Source organism: Prionailurus bengalensis, chromosome F2 (assembly GCF_016509475.1).
Source record: "Prionailurus bengalensis isolate Pbe53 chromosome F2, Fcat_Pben_1.1_paternal_pri, whole genome shotgun sequence".
Classification (NCBI taxonomy): domain Eukaryota; kingdom Metazoa; phylum Chordata; class Mammalia; order Carnivora; family Felidae; genus Prionailurus; species Prionailurus bengalensis.
In genome coordinates this window covers 9667233-9682406 of record NC_057353.1, presented here as the reverse complement: position 1 = coordinate 9682406, position 15174 = coordinate 9667233, and the positions used below count along the sequence as shown (strand labels likewise).

Genomic DNA, 15174 nt, shown 5'->3' with positions numbered 1-15174 from the left:
GCCCTGCTGGTCAACAGCTGAATAAAAACGCATATGTACTATTTTTAAATCAATTAACATATGCAATTTTAAAATGTCTTCATCATAATCGCAATTTTAGTGCAATATCCTGGATCGAGTATAGGGTTCGGTATCTAAAAAGAAGGAATAACATTATTTTCAGTCCAATAACATTACGTGTTCTAACTCAGCCCCTGATTATAATGGTCAAATCAAAACTTGTAGCTTATGGAAGCAGAGAAATCGGAATCTATTTCTCCGCACGGTACACACAAGGAGGCTAAGGCTGGGAGACTTTACGCAGCTTCTCTGAGGTCAAATCCTTCTAAGAACTGAAGCTAGACCCCTGCTTACTCCCTGTGAAAGACTCAGGGACAAGGAAATATGGTTCCTTTTTCGAGCTGCTTCCAGACTTAAAGCCGAAGTTAGCCGTCTGCCAACCATCTGGGGATCAGATTACTGCAGGATTACCAAACCCTATCACTAAAATGGAGAAAATGGCCATACGCACACTACTTTAAGGAACTTAAAGGAACTTTAAGGAACATCTTCACTTTAAGGAACATCTTCACTTACCAGATGGTTCACACCAGGAAGTGCTGTTGACCCCAAGTTCTTCCTCCACCAGCCAGTGTAGCCCCACACCTCGATGCCACATGTGGGTGACAGCTGGCCATCACTACGGTGAGTGAACTGCATCATCCAGGGTAATGCCCTCACCTTCCCTATCTGGCAATGACACTCCCAGCTTACGGTGCACCTGCTATAATTTCCTCTGGCTGCGACTTCCCTGAATAGGAGCTACAGAATACTGACCAATCCAAATGAGGGAGGGGGGAGAACCAGTAGCATATCGACTTGCTAACATGGTGGCTGAAATGTCACCACCAATTAAGTGATGGGGACCACCAGAAATACCTACTCATGGCGGCACGTTTTAAGTTTTGGTAAAAGGGAGAATAACAGAACAGTGGGAAACATCACCATGCTTTACGCTGAAGGCGTGGTCCTATTTCCTGCTGGAATGAACATTTCCACTTAATGTTTATTCACGTGGTTAAGTTACTGTGGTGTACCTTAGCAATTCAGCTTTCCCCATTTCTGACCCCCCTACCCCCGCCGAAAACAAGAAATTGTGCGCATTTGTTGCGAAAGTTTATTTTATCAACCATCATATGGCAACAAGACTGCTGAAAAAAAAAAAGGATCGTGGAGAAAGGAAAAATATCATATGTGGACATTTTAAGCCTCACTGAACATGGAATTTAAAAATGCTGGTCCTGGGGTGCCTGGATGGCTCAGCTGGTTAAGCGTCCAACTTCGGCTCAGGTCACGATCTCGCGGTTCGTGGGTTCGAGCCCCGCATCCGGCTCTATGCTAACAGCTCGGAGCCTGGAGCCTGCTTCGGATTCTGTGTCTCCCTCTCTCTCTCTGCCCCTCCCCCACTCACGCTCTGTCTCCCTCTGTCTCAAAAATAAACAAACATTAAAAAAATGTTCTTCAACGCTGGTCCTGATCTAGGGGGGTGACCGTCCAGGACCACCTGGGTCTCTAACTGTTTGTACATCAGCTTCTCTTTGTGAGCATTATTTCAGATACTGGAAAACATGAACTGCTTAGAAAAAAACCAAACTGCTTTGCTTTTATGTTCAATAAATAAACTGTCACGGCACACAGATGGATTAGCTCTGAGGACAGAATGATCTGTGCCCAAATCAAAAGCAGAAGAAAGTAAATGTTTTGCAGGAAAAGAAAAAAGGCAGGGCGGAGACAGTATAGTACGTCAAAGAAGAGGTGACCTTCCGAGAAGGAGCTGACCTGCCCGAGCAACTCAACCCACAGTCAAAGAGCAGAACAGGACTCAGTTCCGAAATTCCTGCAGCATTTCCCATTGTCCGACCGACTGACCTGGTACCCAACACAGCCTACCAAACAGAGATAATTAATTAAATTACGATTTTAGAAACAAATCACGCGAAAGGGGTACCAGGGGAATACAATGTCAAGACCTGTGACCTCCATGCGATCCCATATGGGTAAGACTTTCCGCGTGCACGGTGAAGGTGTTCCAAAGGGAGCAAACGGAGCTGGTGACAAAGGCCTCTTGGGGAACACCGCCCATGGCTGGTGCTTCCGGGTTGGCCACCGGCCCTGTGCCAACCAGCATGGGATCGAACAAACAGGTAGGTAAGCTCATCACACGCGTTCTAAGGGAAAGGAGTTCAGTCTTTGAGTCACACAAAGGCTAATAATCTAAGCTCTTTGCATTTTTCACGTGACCCACACGGAGGAGGCCCTCACAAGGACTTCCTCCCAGCATTCTTAGAGTGAGGATGAGTCAGGGCTCAGTTTCCCTCCCCAAAGCAGGGCCAGTGAGGAGGCCCTGAACCTGCCAGCCAGCCAGGATAACTGCAATCCAGTCTCCGGCACGGAGGGCAATACTGTGAAGAATTACCTAGAAGGAAGGGGGGGGGGGAGGGGGGGGGAGTTGTATAAATTAACATGGTAGGGATATGCTTTCTTTAACTCCGTCGGGGAGTTTCTTTTTTGGTTTTAATTTTTTCAATGAAGTTTATTTATTTATTTTGTGTGTGTGAGAGAGAGGGGAGGGGCAGAGAGAGAGAGAGAGAGAGAGAGAGAGAGAGAGAGAGAGAATCCCAAGCAGGCTCTGCCCTGTGAGCACAGAGCCCAATGCAGGGCTTGAACACACGAACCCATGAGGCCACGACCTGAGGTGAAACCAAGAGTCAGAGGCTTAACCGACTGAGCCACCCAGGCACCCCTCCCTCAGGGAATTTCTATCAAAACAATCTCTGTGACCTAGCGGAATGCTCAATTTACAGCAGTGCAGGAATGACAACAGAAAATGACATCTTTGCTGAATTCTTAACAGATATCCCAAGCGGAGGCGACTGTAAACGTGGTCTCAATTTTCTCCTCCGTAAAATCAAGGAGCCGGAGTGAAATCTGCGACGCGTGTATCTTGAACATGCCATGACGTCAGGCGCAAATATGACACAGCGCTGAACAGCCGTCAAGAATGTTCCCAGGGCCGACGGGGAGCCACGAGGGCAGCGTTGCAACCTGATCTGGAGTGAGTGTTACCTGAGATTTCGAATGTAAGTGAAAAGCGGCTAACACAGATTTATATGCCAGCAGTAATCACTCGGGGAGAGAAAGACCTTTTGCAAGAGGTTCAATTATCCTCCTAGTAGTACCTTTTGAAGATGCAGAAACAAAAACTGGGTGAGTTACTAGGTCAGAACCATCTAGAATTCATTTGGCCCCCTCCACCCTGCATTTCAAACCCAGACAGTCCCTGCCTGTGTCACGTTGTGGTGATGCCTAGCCATCCAGCCGACAGAGAGAGGAGAGCAGCCTCGGAGATAAAATGCTAACCGTGGAGGCTGGAGAGGCGAACCTGTACAACAATGAGAAAAAGAGAAAAGAAACGTCTGCTTTCCAGTGCTAATTAACATAGGAAACAACTCCGAAAACGGAGCCGAGAATGGAACTCATTGTAAAGGGATGCGACGAGAAAAGCTTCAAAGATTATATAAACACCGTATTCCTGGCTGAAACAGGGCCTCGTCTGTACGACTGAAGTGTGCGACTTAAATCAGAGACATCTGAAATCGATACAATAAACAACCTTCCTTGTAAAGAAGGAAAGCCAAATTCCATATTTGTGTACGAAAACCGGAAAAAGTGCCAAGGACTTGGTTCTTTTAAGAATCGTATGTAACAAATAGAATTCATTTACTGTCGATATCAGGCTTTGGAGGTTAATCAGAGCCTAGGATTATAAAATCAAATAGGAAAAAAAAAAATTAACATGCACTTAGTGCCACTCATACATGGAAGGCCTACCGATTACTTAATTGTCTCTAAAATCACCCTGAAAAACGACAACATACTATCAGATGTTTTTCTTCTTCCTCTGAACACAAGGAAGTGAGGGAAGGAAGTGAGGGAAGGAGGGAGGGAGGGAGGAAGGAAGAAAAGAAGGAAGGAAGGATGGATATTCATCAGAAAAAAAATCAAAGAAAATCTAAGTTTACATTACAGGAATACAATAAAAAAATAAAATAAAAAACAGGACACTCAGTACTTGGGAAAGGGAAATTCAAATGTTTCTAGGATTTGAAGAACTGTATATTTAACCTACTCAAATACACTCCTGTTTAAATGGTTTGCTCTTAGATGATACTCAGGTCAGATCTATACCTAAAGCAAACAAGTCTCCGTGAGAGTTTAAAGCCCAGGTGATCCCAGGGTAGAGGGGACAGATAGGAGGGACTCACTAACATCCCGTTCAGAATAGCAACTAGACTATTCCCTGGTTTCCAGAAACTTTCACTGGTCACTGCTACAAATTTTGAGGAGTAGCCACACTCTTTTTACTTGTTTAATCTCAGGGCAAACCATAACCTATGTGCAAACACGTAACAAAGTCGAATTTGTCAAGTTGTGCACATCTCCAACAGAAAAAGATCATAACGATTGCGTGCCAACTTATGGTCAAATACAAAAACTTTTAAAACTCAAAATGAAAAGAGATTAATGTCTATTGCTGGGAATACTAAGCCAGTTCAGGAGTCACCGTATCGGGTCTCTTTCTTTCTTTCTTTTTTTCTTTTTTTGTAAACGTTTATTTATTTTGAGAGAGAGAGAGAGAGAGAGAGAGAGAAAGAGAGAGAGGAGAGTGCATGCAGGGGAGGGGCTGAGAGAGAAGGAGAGAGAGAGAGAACCCCAAGCAAGCTCCGCACGGTCACGCCCAGAGCCCACGCGCAGAGCCCAATGCAGAGCTTGGTTGCGTGAACTGTGAGATCATGACCTGAGCCAAAATCAAGAGTTGGATACTTAACCGGCTGAGCCACCCAGGTGCCCCCACAGTGCTAGATTTCTATCATGAAGAACACACACTGGCAGATAAGAGAATAAGTCTGATTCCAAACAGAACTTAACACTTCTGGCTGAGCCTGGGTCTTTCCTGTGAAACGCAACCATAATACTGTTCTCTGCCAGAAAACAGTGATGTTAATAGAAGCAGAATGCTTCCTTCCCAAATTAGCTGAGGGATGAGGTAGCAAAGGACGCCGACAAAACCGCTCTAAGAGGCGGATGTTAACTCAAGAGCACAGACGTACCGCCACGGATTCTAACAGAGAGGCGGACGGCTCCCTCAGGTGTTTAAGTAATGAAGGGGGGCTGCCCACCAGAATACAAGTCACAGCAGAATGGGGTGGTGGCGTTACTGCTCGAGGCTGCTCGCTGCTGTTGGTTTGAACTCTTACCAGGACCTCTGAAGACGACACCCAGGCCACTGCACAGGGAACACGAGAGCAGGGACAGACAGGGGCTTGTTTAAGGTCCATCTCAAGAACAGGCAGGAGGTGGGTGGGGGGGAGGGGCAGGAGGGTAGATAGGGAAGGAGTGGGGGGGGCAGGGAGAGACACAGGCGGCAGGAAGGGAAGGCAGAAGGAAGGAGGAGGTGGACCCCGGCCCATCAGCATCCTAAACTTAGGACAGAGCAAAAAACTCCTTTCAAATACACCCAAAGTATCACCCCCGCTACAGGGTCTTGATTTCTACTTTAAACTCGATTATGGTAAGATGAAAGGCAAAGTTGAAAAGTCATCAGATTCTCAGTATCCTAACAAAGGCATTTTCAGTTCTCCAATTGCCTTTGCTGCTGTGTTTTTAATTCAGTTCCCAGCTTCACCGAGCATGCCCGTTGCCAAGCACAGGTGCAAAGAAAACACGACAGGCCTCTATCGCCAGAAGGGCTCAACAACATTCACATCCTAAGGTCACTCACGGGCACTCGAATCATATACTCTGTCCTTTAACTGATGTTCTTAAGCCATGGAATGCCATTTGTCTCAGGTGTACCCAAAGCAAACACATAAAAAAAGTGGTAAGAAATTCTCTAATACACCAAGGATTCAAATGTGCTTTGGTTCCAAGTATAGGAAAAAGATGTCAAAGATTCTTCTAAAATTAAGCCCCATTTAATTTAGGTCTAGTAGAATCAAATGTTATTAGAGTTCAGTTTGCTTCCCCTTTTATAAAGTTTTGGAACAACCACATAATATGGGTGGTAATATTTCAGTATACTTAAGAATGACGAAGGAAAGGCCGTGTCTAATGAGAGAGACCAAAACATCGACACATCTATAAATATGATCAAAGACATGTGTGGACAGGCTGATGGATTCTAACATTGTTCAAGAGCTAATATCATTTATTCTTAAGGTAGTTTAAAAATTTTGTAAAAATTCAAGAAAAGGCTGTCCTTCATATTTAAAAACTTAGACACTAATAAGAATCAAAAGATGAGCGGGGTATATAATTCTCAACTATTCGCTCCAATAGTTAACAAAGCCTTTTTGAGTTAACTTTTGTGTCCAAAGTGTAGACAATGGTTTAACCAGCTAATGATGAGATTTTAAACAATGTCAAGTTGTCAGTACATACATACTGTGTGGTCGCCAAACTGAACTTGTAGCTGTTCTTGCCTGCTACTTTACGTATCAGCTAGCGTTCAGAGTCACAGTCTCTGTCCCATTCTGTACACACTTACTGTGACAATGCTATTGTCATTTTGACCAGCACCACTGAGGGAGACCATATGTTGAGTGCATTTACGTGCCTGGCACGATGTATTTTACCGCTGATGCTTGAACAACGTGGGGTTGGGGCACCAATCTCTGAGCAGTCAAAAATCCACATATAGCTTCTGTCTCCCCCCAAACTTACCTACGGATGGCCCACCGGAGACTGGAGGCCTTACCGGTGACATAAAAATATCGATCGACTATATTTTGGATGTTATGTGTATTATCGACTGTATTCTTACAATAAAGGAAGCTAGAGGAAAGAACATGTTAAGAAAAGCATACGGAAGAGATTACACATTTGCGACACGGTACGTAGATCTATTGAAAAAATCCGCATAGAGGTGGACCCACACGGTTCAAACCGTGTTGTTCAAAGGCCGCCTGTATATGACCACCTCATTTAATGGGTAGAGTAACCAGAAGAGGGAAACATTACTATCTCCACTCTGCAGAAGGTGATGGCAACAAATAGCTACTAAGCATTCCCCATGAGCCCGTCTACGTTGCAACTCAATAATCACTCACTGAAGGCTCACGATAATCCTATGATACAGCACTACTATCATCCGGACTTGACAGATGAAGAAACTGGGGCACCAAGCCAAGAGCTCTCCCAACATCACATCCACCATGTGGCAGAGCCCAGGTGCTGACCCAGATGTGCTGAACGCCGAAGCCACGACCTTATTTACCAACCCCGAAGAACCTGGCTCTCCCATGCCTGCCCTCCACGCCACCTATGATAAGGGCTATAAGAGCAGACCGGAAAGGGCAGGGTTGGTGCGGCCACAGCCGAACACCCTAATCCACAAGCCAACTCATAAATCTGGCTGGGCACGCCCACCCCCCAAGTTTCCCTGAGGAAACTCGCAAGGAGGAAACTGAAATCTGGCCTCATAGCTGGCACATGTGACCCAAAGGCCAGGGCTTCTAACTGCCCAGAGCACAAGGCATCCCAGAATAAAGAGCCCTGCACAGATGCCCTATGTCCCTTCAGTGGTCACCAACGGCTATGTGCCCAGCCACACTAGGCTCTCAGTTACTGAGCTTAACAAGTCAGGGACCTGCCTCACCAGCTAACAGTGCAGGGAAACCAGCAGCTGGGGAAGTGACGGAATAAGGGCTTTCGGAATCATGGCAAATTATTTTTGGATGTAGTGGGGAGGGGGTTCCAGGGGGGACTGACTAACTTCACAACCGTCAACCCGAGGACAGACAGAGGCACTGTGAAGAGAGGAGACTCACGTCCCAAGAATCACGCTTGAAAAGGTTTCCAGTTCAGGGAGAAGCTCCCCATTCCCACCGAGCGTCCAAGGCCCAGGTTCCCTAGGGAATACCGCAGCGACTGACGCATTCCTGACACCCTGTGGCCTCAGTAGTAGCCTGACTACCGTGTACTACAAAACATGAACATGAACCAGGCACGTGGGAGCCCCAGCGGCCACCCCCTGCCCCCCCCCCCCCCCGGACAGAAATTGCCCGTTCAACTTGGCAGTTACCAGGAACGCGAAATAAATAAAGGTGCGATATTGCACAGAAAATACGAAACCACTTTGTCCCCTGACAGTTTTGCCAACTGGTTCAGGGCACTTATTACTGACTGTCTTTATTAGCCACACGAGTCCATGCGTGGAGAGGAAAGGAATTAACATGTTCGCACCTCCATTTAGGCAGTATTATCGCTAGGGAGGGGCATGAGTGCAGACGGTCACATCCTGTGTTGCAGACCTGTAACATTTCATTTTCGTGCAATCTCTGTGTCATGTTAGTGGCTCGGAAAAAGATGCCGAATCTCACACCGAGCGAGCACACTTACAAATTCACCAGTCAGGGGCCAGCACACCGCGGCGCCTTTCTTTACTTACCCCGTGAGCGACTGCGATCCTGACAGTCCAAACTGGGGAGTTGAAATAGCCACAGAATTCACGGAAAAGCCCCTGCAGGTAAACGCCCAGGCAGCTTCAAAAAGGTCGGGGAGAGCCCATGGGTTTCAGGGACGATGAGGACAGTGACAGCCAGGGGCAGGAGCAGAGACCAGCAGACACGGTGCTCCGGTGGGCAGCAGGTCCCAAGAGGGGCTTTCTGGCAACCCCTCCACTCCCCCAGGGCAAGAAAGACAGGATGGCATGGGCGGGCTCAGGACAGTGAGCTGCACCACGGGACAGACGTCACAAAGGTCTGCTGGATGAATGCATGCAAAGAAGAGGGGGGGCGGGGTGAGAAGGAGGAGGGGGGAAGGAGGAAGGAGGGGAAAGGGAGAAAAGAGACAGGAACAGCGAAGGAGGGAACAGAAGAGAGGAAGGGAAAGTAAATCAGAATGGAAAGGTGGGGGCGGTGGGGGGGGGCAAGTGGTGGAAGAAAACACCTAAATTCTGCTCAACAAATAAAAGGTTGTATTTACTTTACGGTCATCAGGGTTACACATCAATTTAGTAAGAAAAGTTTTAATTACCTTCTATTTCCCCTTCAGACCTTAGAGTGTCCTGTTAACGCTCGATTCAAGATGCAGAAAGAACAGGGTAGGCGCTCTGGATGCCCAACTGGGGATTTCTAAGGGAAAAAGACACACAAAAATGATTCTGGAGGATATAAGTGATTAACTTTTCAAGTATCCTTAAAAAAAAAAAAAAAAAAAGACCGATTTTCACTGAATAACGGAGACAGTGTATTTCCTAACATCCCCGGGGAAAATGGAGCCCAAAGCCTCTTTCAAATGCAGTTGCTCTAACAAATTTCAAGCATGGGGGGGGGGGGGGGGAGGGTGCTGCGTTTGGGAGTTCATTGGAAAACAAACCCAACAAGGAGCCTGTGTACTGCCATCTGCCTGGAGCCCCCACCCAGGTGGCTTTATGGCACTCCAAACTCAAGGCCCCCACGGGGGAAACCACGCAGGAAACGAGGGAGCTTCTTCACCAACAACTGTATCACTGGGAAAGGAAACAGCTACGCTGGAGGAACTTGGTTAACGTTTGGAAGGGAATAAGATATTACGAAACGGGCCACACTGCTCGTCCCATTCTCCGAATGCAGTTAAGCATGAGCTCACACACACACACACACATGCCTCGTTGTCCCCGGGCTTCTTTCTCTTGGAGCCAGGACAGACCTTGGAGGCAACGACGTCCCAAACTGTGAGCACACAATGTTTCATTTTTAGGAAGGAAACCATTAACATTGACCAGGCGTGCACTCAGGCCCAGAAACAACGTGATTCCGGTTCACAAAGGGGGAAAGAGATGGAGAGTCCAATCCGTATATCTGTCTGACACATAAATGCTCTTATTATACTTGGATATACTTGCATCGATCATGAAAGTGCTTGTTATCTAAACATCCGGCAACTCAAAAGAAAATACCGCGGTGGGAAATGTAAACGTCTTCTCCTCTTGTACCTGTTCTCCTTGTGTATCATCAATCCAAATAACTAGATCTTTGTTTACGTGAAAGTGGGAGCTACAGACAGGAAGGAAAATGCACTGACCGTAACAAGTTATCTTTTTTATGGAGATCTACTGTATATTTTGCATGGATATAGGAGTAAGCAATAGTAAAAATTTTAACCACTTCATTAAGGTCAATGCCAACTTTCCCAACCATCATTATCTCCTTTCTGGAGTGATGCGTAATGAACGATAAGCCAGAAGTTTATTAGCAAGGCTGCAGATCTTGACCTAGATTTTGCATAGCTTTAAAAAAAAAAAAATAGAAAGCAAGCCTGAAAATGTCTATTTAAATAACAACTCAGACTGACACTTCCCACACTCACAGTTAAAACTTTCAAAACAATCTACTTTCCCTGTGCCTGTATCTAACAAGGTTCAACAAGAACCTAAAGTAAAAATTAGTACCAGATCAGAAGAGAAATATGAACTCCAAGTTCTACATTTCTGTTTAATTGTTTGCTAACTGCAACTTAAGACTTTTTTTGGTGGTGCCTGGGTGGCTCAGTCCGTTGAGCGTCCGACTACAGCTCAGGTCACGATCTCACGGTCCGTGAGTTCGGGCCCCGCGTCGGGCTCTGGGCTGACAGCTCGGAGCCTGGAGCCTGCTTCGGATTCTGTGTTTCCCTCTCTCTATCTCTACCCCTCTCCCACTCACACTCTGTCTCTGTCTCTCAAAAATGAATAAATGTTTAAAAAAATTTAAAAAAAAAAAAGCCTTTATTTGCCTGCTGAAGTATATGATTCCAGAATTCAAATGAATAAAATCATACACCTTTGACAAAGCATTAGGGAAATTTTTATTAAATTGGGCCCAGAGGTATTTGGGATTGATGGTGACTCATAATAACAAAGTAAAAAGTTTTACATTTTACTATTTTCCAACTACAATTTTTTTGTTTTGCCCTAAATCGTATCACAAATTCCTTTTCACCTTTATCATTACTTTCGCTTTCTCTTTCTCACACTTTTGAAGAGAGAAGACAACAAAGAGGTCAACCTTACTCTAATGATTGAGAGATGTCAAAAGTCACACCTCGGATCGGGGTGGAGAGTAACACTGTAAATGAATTTCAGGATTGGATTTGTCTTCAAAGTTGCCACGTGACATCGAAATCATCCTCATAAAAAATAATTCACAGCATGTATTTTAAAGCTAAGACCGTTGTATGGTCATCTGCTCGAATCCGTTCGTTTCACATCTGAGGAAATGAAAGCCCAGAGTGGTCAAGTGACCTCTCCAAAGTCACACAGCTCACCTGGTCCTCTATCTCAGATTTCATAGGTGCCAATCCAGTGCTCTATTAGATCCTCACTGATCTTTAATTCCTATAAATAAATTCTTCAGAGCTCACATTTTCATCTATTTCTTACACACCCATGACTCTACACAGCATGAACACCACTTGAAACGTCAACTTAACTTTACATTAATATGAAACGCTACTCAAAATGATCAAAAACATACTCTGCCCTTTGCTCCACTGATAAAGCTAGATTAAGCCACAAATGCCCAGGAGAAGTCCCAAATAAAATTTGGGATACTCTTAGGTTTTCTAACCTAGATACGTCTACTCTAAAAATAGAATTTCCCTCTCTTATTCACAGTCAAATCATAATCATAGCTTTGCTACAGCACATTTTCAAGAAGATTTTATAGAGAGCTAGCAAGCAAAATGTAGGTATTCTACAGTAAAAGCTTATATAAGCAGTTTTTAAAGTAAGATAAGATAATTTACTTCTAGATCCATCAGTTCAGACAGAACTCTTATTCTCCAAAACTCTGGAATCACTCAAGAGCACTTAATTTACCTAGACCAGCAACTTATTACCATCAGCAGTCATCTGTCGCCTCCTCAGTTATTTACTCTGCGCCGAGTGCCAGGTACAAGGGAACCAAAAAGCATGAGAGGCTGTCCTTGCCTACTGTTGGCTGATGAGGGGAATAATTAAGCGGGCTTTCATAGAGGCGTCTAGGTGAGGCAAGGTTTGCACACGATCAGTGTATACGTAGGTATGTGTGTTTGGCGGGGGAGCTAATAAAACCACGTGGGTTTTCTCAGAGAACGAGTTGACAGGTTTAGTAAGCAGTACAGCTGACCCTTGACCAACATGGGTTTGAACAGTGAGGGTCCACTTATACGCAAGCTTTTCCCGAGAAATGGGGTACAGTACTGTAAATGCATTTTCTCTTCCTTAGGATCTTAATAACATTCTGTTTTCTCTATAAAACATATGACCTAGAAAATACGTGTCCAATTTTGTGTTACCAGTCAGGCTTCTGGTCCATAGGAGGCTGTTAGCAGTTAAGGGGGGGGGGGCTCAGTCGGTTAAGCGCCTGACTCTCTCTCGATGGCAGCTCAGGTCACGATCTTGTGGTTGATGCGATCGGGCCCCATGCGCTACTTGGCTTCTGTGCTGACAGAGCAGAGAGTGCTTGGGATTCTCTCTCTCCCTCTCTCTACCCCTCCCCTGCTGCCTCTCTGTGTCTCTCTCTCCCAAAATAAAGAAATCAACTTAAAGAAAATAAAAATAAATACTAGGCTGTTAGCAGTTAAGTTTTGGAGGGAGTTAAAAACTGGATGTGGATTTTTGACTGCATGGTGGGGGTTCAGCACCCTAATAACCCCTGCATTGTTCAAGGGTCAGGAAGCAGGGTGAGATACATGAAAAGAAACCAACAGATAACAGATGAATCCCTCTGGTCATGCCCACAACAGCAGCAAAAAATAAATAAATAAATAAATAAATAAATAAATAAATAAATAAATAAAAAATAAAAATAAAAATAAAAATAAAAATAAAAAATAAAAAAAATTTTTAAAATGGTGCAGGAAACAAAATACCCACTGAAAGGAATTCCCTTCTTGAAAATAAGTCAGCAACAAAATACCTTCCTTGTATCTCTTCGGAATAACTCGTTAATGGTATTAAAACCCAATGCCAGACAAAAGACCCCACTGGGCGGGGGCGGGGGGGAAGACAAGATTTAATTTTTTTTTTTTTAACGTTTATTTATTTTTGAGACAGAGAGAGACAGAGCATGAACGGGGGAGGGTCAGAGAGAGGGAGACACAGAATCCGAAACAGGCTCCAGGCTCCGAGCCGTCAGCACAGAGCCCGACGCGGGGCTCGAACTCACGGACCGTGAGATCATGACCTGAGCCGAAGTCGGCCGCCCAACCGACTGAGCCACCCCCGTGCCCCAAGATTTAAACACCTTCAACGAAGAAAATAAACAAATGCCAAGTGAGCACAAGAAGAAAGCTTCAATATAGTCAGCAGGAAAATGCAAAGCAAAACCTTAATGAGATACCACTAGAAACTCACAAGAATGACCAACTTTTAAAACAGCAAAAATACCAGGTGTTTGCAAGGAAACGGAGCAACTGGGATCCTTTTACACCTGTTGGCAGAAAATTCAACACGTTACAGGCACTTTGAAAAATAATTGGGCAGTTTCCTATAAAGTGAAACACACACCAGATGACCCAGCAATTCCACTCTGAGGCATCTGCCCAAGAGAAATTTAAAGACCCAAATGCTGAAGACTTACACAAGAATGCGGAGAGTAGCCTTATTCATAATAGCCCCAAACTTGAAAGAATGCAAATGTCCACCAACTGATAAAGAAGGAAACAAATTATGGTGTAGTACACAAAGGAACACAACTCAGTCATAAAAAGAAAAGAATTACTGATGCATACGATAACGTAAGTCAGTCTCAAAAACGTTATACTAAGAAGCCAAACACAAGAGACCATATGCATAAATCCATTTACATAGACTTTTTTTGGAAGGCAAAACTCTAGCAAGGAAAGCAGATCAATTATTGCCAGGGGCCAGGGTGTGGGGAGAAGGGGTGAATGCAGAGAGGGATGATAGAACATGCTGGGGGCGGGGGGAAGGAAATGATCTGTCATGGTAGGAGTACTGCTACATGATCGTGCACATTTGTTGTTGTTGTTTTTTAATTTTTTTAATGTTTTATTTATTTTTGAGCAAGTGCAAGTGGGGGATGGGGAAAGAGAGAGGGACAGAGGATCTGAAGCGGGCTCTGCGCAGAGAACAGTGAACCTGATGTGGGGCTTGAACTCATGAACCAAGAGATCATGACCTGAGCTGGACGCTCAGCCAAGTGAGCCACCCACCCAGGTGCCTCGATCGGGCATATTTGTGAAAATTCACTGAATTATACCCTTAAAATCAGTGAACTTAATTGCATACACAGTATAACTAAACAAACCTGATTAAGAACAAACAAAACTCAGTGCCACCGTCATTTAACTTGAAAATCAGCAATCTCATTAATAAAACCTAAAAATGTACTCAACATTTTCCAATACTTTATTTTTTTAAGTTTATTTATTTATTTTGAGAGAGAGAGGAAAACAGAGAGAATCCCAAGCAGGCTCTGCACTGTCAGTGTGAGCCTGATGTGGGGCTCGAACTCACGAAGCGTGAGATCATGACCTGAGGCTTTCGAAATCAAGAGCCAGACACTCAACTGACTGAGCCACCCAGGCGCCCCAACATCTTCCAATACTTAATAAAGATTATAGCAATCAATGATGGGTAAGTACCTAGAGACCACCAAAAAAGAAAAAGAAAAAAAAACCAATAGTCAAATTGCTGACAGGGAAACTAAATTCTTCCATTTTTCTACAACTTCCGATAGGTTGTAGCCTTATAACAGATTTCCAAAAAAATGAGCTAATAATATTTAATCTAAAATAAACTCCCCCTCATTGTAAGCGGATAATCTTCCTAAAACTACTGATGATCCATGTGGGGTAATACATAGGAGATTGAAGAATTATCAATAAATGCAGAGACAAAAAAAACCCAACAAGTATGGAAATGTGAAGAAATATGGGTCAGATTGTAAATCAACTCCCAAATTATTATTTAAAACTCTTTGATAGGTTAATTGGGAAACACTTTTTAAGCATCCACAAGGCTCTGAGCTGGTCTACTGGACAAGCTTATCTATGATGTAAATAAGGATGCAAGGTAGGCTTATCAAAATTATAGCTGATTCAGAGGTTAAAAATGGCTACAATATTACATAACAGTGATTCTACATGTATAAAAATGGGATAATTTTATAG

The 15174-nt window shown here is 44.3% G+C and overlaps 1 protein-coding gene across 3 annotated transcripts in view; it reads right to left on the bottom strand.

Moving 5' to 3' along the window:
• FAM110B (family with sequence similarity 110 member B) overlaps positions 1-15174 on the bottom strand; it is a 145975-nt gene that overhangs the window by 100478 nt on the left and 30323 nt on the right. For all 3 annotated transcript variants that reach the window (XR_006300451.1, XM_043601118.1, XM_043601116.1), the window contains one exon: positions 9076-9173. The gene's annotated coding sequence lies outside the window, so the exon portion shown is untranslated. The remainder of the gene's footprint in view (positions 1-9075; positions 9174-15174) is intronic.